Source organism: Phyllobates terribilis, unplaced genomic scaffold (genome assembly GCF_046119375.1).
Source record: "Phyllobates terribilis strain yellow unplaced genomic scaffold, ASM4611937v1 Scaffold_5051__1_contigs__length_54857, whole genome shotgun sequence".
NCBI classification, from domain to species: Eukaryota; Metazoa; Chordata; class Amphibia; order Anura; family Dendrobatidae; genus Phyllobates; species Phyllobates terribilis.
In genome coordinates, this window is record NW_027367799.1 from 50,001 (window position 1) to 54,858 (window position 4,858).

Below are 4,858 nucleotides of genomic sequence, written 5' to 3' on the forward strand. Positions count from 1 at the left end.
GGGCTGCTCCCCGCCCAGGGCGGGAGCGCAGGGGGATCCCAGGTCGGCCTTTCACCGTACTCCCTACCTCTTGGCCCTCGTTCCTTCTCCCGTTCTCCATCTAACCCCTTGGCTCTGGGGTTTCCGCTCTCCCTCTCTCGCTCTCTCTCCTGCTCCCTGGCCGAGCCGCCTGGGAGGACGAGGGTCGAGGGGGAAGGCAACGGTCGGGCTGGGGCACACCGCACGGTGAGAACCCCCTTCGCCTGCCTCCACACCTCTGTCGTCCTCCCCACTGACGTAGGGGCTCGGGAAAAGACTGGAAATCGCGAAGCTCGGCAGTGGCGCGGAGAGGCCACCCACCGCCGCCGCTGTCGCCACCGCCGCGGAGGCCGCCCTTTCGGACACGAGGGGCAGCGCGAGCCTCCGCTGGCCGGGTACGCATCTGGAAGAAAAGGGCCGCCCTCGGAGAAGATCGCTGTGCTTCCCCGCACAGGGAGCGATTCGGACGACGGGCCCCCACGCCTGGCTGGGTGGGCGCCCCGCCGTTCGCCCGTACGGGTCGTCGGACCACTGCCTTCGCTCGGTTCGGGTCAAACTCCCCACGGCTCGGCCACCTCCGCAGACGGGAGGCGAGGCCGGCATGCGCGCCCAAAGATAGGTGTCGGAAGCCCGGGGGTAGAGGAGGAAGGGGACCGCTCACCTTAAGCCAGCGCGGGCTCCAAAGCCCGGGCCGAGCGAGCGGCGCCACCTCCCCACCCGGGAGCGCTGCGCCAGATCGATCGGAGGAAGAGCAGGGGTGCATGTAGGGACTTGCCCAAGTACGGAGGCTGCAAACCCCTGTCGTCGGGAGATACGTGCCCACGAGTCCTGGAAGCGCGACTCGGGTACAGGCGCCCTTGCGGGGGGGTACTGGATGTGGAACAGCACTGGGGTCGAAGCCACAAAAGCATCCGCCCTCATGGAGCCTCTCCTCGGCCTAAAAATCCAGATTTTAGCCTTGACGGCGCCCCCATGTGGAGAACCAGGGCCCGCGGGGGGGTCTGGCCAGGCTCACTTCAACCCAGGAACACCTCTCTGACTTGGGATAGGCGACCGGCAAAAGTCCCCCCACGCAGCTGCGGAAGCCTGGGTTCAGCCAAGGTGCAGACCTCCAGCCGAACAGGGACTCATAGCCAAAACGCATACCCAGGCCTACGGAGGTGAAAACCAGCTTAAATGAGTCGAAATGTGTCGGGGCTGAGAGGTACCTCTCTCTCATATATTCTGCCGGTGGTGTGCAAAACTGGGTCTTTGCATGGAGTGTCACCCTATACCCACTTTAGGGACGCATGCAAAAAAGTGCCCGATCGCCTGGAACTGTCAGGCGGATTCGGCTCCCTGGAATTTCCTCATTCTGGTTCTTTTTCACTTTTTGTCTCTTTTGCGACATCTAGTGGGCAGGCTGCATTACTGCAACCGGGGACACCTCAAAACGCTTGGAACTGGGGAGCGGGCTCAATTTACAAACGTTTTGCGGGTCCTGGAAGTCAAAATTGTGACTTCTGAAAACGACTAAGTATCAAGGACTCATCGCGCGAATCGCTCTGGAACTGAAATCGGATGCGCGCACTGACATGCTCCCCTCTCTGGAAGTCTGACACAAGTTGAAAAATTTTCTAAGTCCCCAAAAATTTTTTTTTTCAACTTTTTTTCAATTTTCCCCCTGTGGGATATATATTTTACCCACACTTTTGGAGCCCTCCTGGGATGCCCTCTAACATACTAGAACCTCATTTTGTGGAAGTTTTCACAAAATTGTGAAATTTTCAAAAAGTCAGAAATTTTGCCAAAAACGACTAAGTATCAAGGACTCATCGCGCGAATCGCTCTGGAACTGAAATCGGATGCGCGCACTGACACGCTCCCCTGTCTGGAAGTCTGACAAAAGTTGAAAAATTTTCTAAGTCCCCAAAAATTTTTTTTTTCAACTTTTTTTCAATTTTCCCCCTGTGGGATATATATTTTACCCACACTTTTGGAGCCCTCCTGGGATGCCCTCTAACATACTAGAACCTCATTTTGTGGAAGTTTTCACAAAATTGTGAAATTTTCCAAAAAGTCAGAAATTTTGCAAAAACGACTAAGTATCAAGGACTCATCGCGCGAATCGCTCTGGAACTGAAATCGGATGCGCGCACTGACATGCTCCCCTCTCTGGAAGTCTGACACATGTGTGAAAATTTTCTAAGTCCCCAAAAATTTTTTTTTTCAACTTTTTTTCAATTTTCCCCCTGTGGGATATATATTTTACCCACACTTTTGGAGCCCTCCTGGGATGCCCTCTAACATACTAGAACCTCATTTTGTGGAAGTTTTCACAAAATTGTGAAATTTTCAAAAAGTCAGAAATTTTGCCAAAAACGACTAAGTATCAAGGACTCATCGCGCGAATCGCTCTGGAACTGAAATCGGATGCGCGCACTGACACGCTCCCCTGTCTGGAAGTCTGACAAAAGTTGAAAAATTTTCTAAGTCCCCAAAAATTTTTTTTTTCAACTTTTTTTCAATTTTCCCCCTGTGGGATATATATTTTACCCACACTTTTGGAGCCCTCCTGGGATGCCCTCTAACATACTAGAACCTCATTTTGTGGAAGTTTTCACAAAATTGTGAAATTTTCAAAAAGTCAGAAATTTTGCCAAAAACGACTAAGTATCAAGGACTCATCGCGCGAATCGCTCTGGAACTGAAATCGGATGCGCGCACTGACACGCTCCCCTGTCTGGAAGTCTGACAAAAGTTGAAAAATTTTCTAAGTCCCCAAAAATTTTTTTTTTCAACTTTTTTTCAATTTTCCCCCTGTGGGATATATATTTTACCCACACTTTTGGAGCCCTCCTGGGATGCCCTCTAACATACTAGAACCTCATTTTGTGGAAGTTTTCACAAAATTGTGAAATTTTCCAAAAAGTCAGAAATTTTGCAAAAACGACTAAGTATCAAGGACTCATCGCGCGAATCGCTCTGGAACTGAAATCGGATGCGCGCACTGACACGCTCCCCTGTCTGGAAGTCTGACAAAAGTTGAAAAATTTTCTAAGTCCCCAAAAATTTTTTTTTTCAACTTTTTTTCAATTTTCCCCCTGTGGGATATATATTTTACCCACACTTTTGGAGCCCTCCTGGGATGCCCTCTAACATACTAGAACCTCATTTTGTGGAAGTTTTCACAAAATTGTGAAATTTTCAAAAAGTCAGAAATTTTGCCAAAAACGACTAAGTATCAAGGACTCATCGCGCGAATCGCTCTGGAACTGAAATCGGATGCGCGCACTGACACGCTCCCCTGTCTGGAAGTCTGACAAAAGTTGAAAAATTTTCTAAGTCCCCAAAAATTTTTTTTTTCAACTTTTTTTCAATTTTCCCCCTGTGGGATATATATTTTACCCACACTTTTGGAGCCCTCCTGGGATGCCCTCTAACATACTAGAACCTCATTTTGTGGAAGTTTTCACAAAATTGTGAAATTTTCAAAAAGTCAGAAATTTTGCCAAAAACGACTAAGTATCAAGGACTCATCGCGCGAATCGCTCTGGAACTGAAATCGGATGCGCGCACTGACACGCTCCCCTGTCTGGAAGTCTGACAAAAGTTGAAAAATTTTCTAAGTCCCCAAAAATTTTTTTTTTCAACTTTTTTTCAATTTTCCCCCTGTGGGATATATATTTTACCCACACTTTTGGAGCCCTCCTGGGATGCCCTCTAACATACTAGAACCTCATTTTGTGGAAGTTTTCACAAAATTGTGAAATTTTCCAAAAAGTCAGAAATTTTGCAAAAACGACTAAGTATCAAGGACTCATCGCGCGAATCGCTCTGGAACTGAAATCGGATGCGCGCACTGACACGCTCCCCTGTCTGGAAGTCTGACAAAAGTTGAAAAATTTTCTAAGTCCCCAAAAATTTTTTTTTTCAACTTTTTTTCAATTTTCCCCCTGTGGGATATATATTTTACCCACACTTTTGGAGCCCTCCTGGGATGCCCTCTAACATACTAGAACCTCATTTTGTGGAAGTTTTCACAAAATTGTGAAATTTTCCAAAAAGTCAGAAATTTTGCAAAAACGACTAAGTATCAAGGACTCATCGCGCGAATCGCTCTGGAACTGAAATCGGATGCGCGCACTGACACGCTCCCCTGTCTGGAAGTCTGACAAAAGTTGAAAAATTTTCTAAGTCCCCAAAAATTTTTTTTTTCAACTTTTTTTCAATTTTCCCCCTGTGGGATATATATTTTACCCACACTTTTGGAGCCCTCCTGGGATGCCCTCTAACATACTAGAACCTCATTTTGTGGAAGTTTTCACAAAATTGTGAAATTTTCCAAAAAGTCAGAAATTTTGCAAAAACGACTAAGTATCAAGGACTCATCGCGCGAATCGCTCTGGAACTGAAATCGGATGCGCGCACTGACATGCTCCCCTCTCTGGAAGTCTGACACATGTGTGAAAATTTTCTAAGTCCCCAAAAATTTTTTTTTTCAACTTTTTTTCAATTTTCCCCCTGTGGGATATATATTTTACCCACACTTTTGGAGCCCTCCTGGTGTACCCTCACACATATTTCCCCTCTCTATAGAGGAAGACTGGGGGGCCTCAGCCCAAAATTCTGGAACTGTTTCTGGACACCGCAGCACGATTAAGCCCTCCAACGACTTCCACAAGACGAATATTAAGCCCTCCACCGACTTCCACAAGGCGAATATTAAGCCCTCCACCGACTTGCACGGGGGCGACCATTAAGCCCCCTTCCGAATACATCTAGTCACGGCCGGAGTCTTTTTTGGCGTGGTGGGTTCGCGACTCGGCCGCTCACAATGTGTCCCGCATCGGTCATAGCT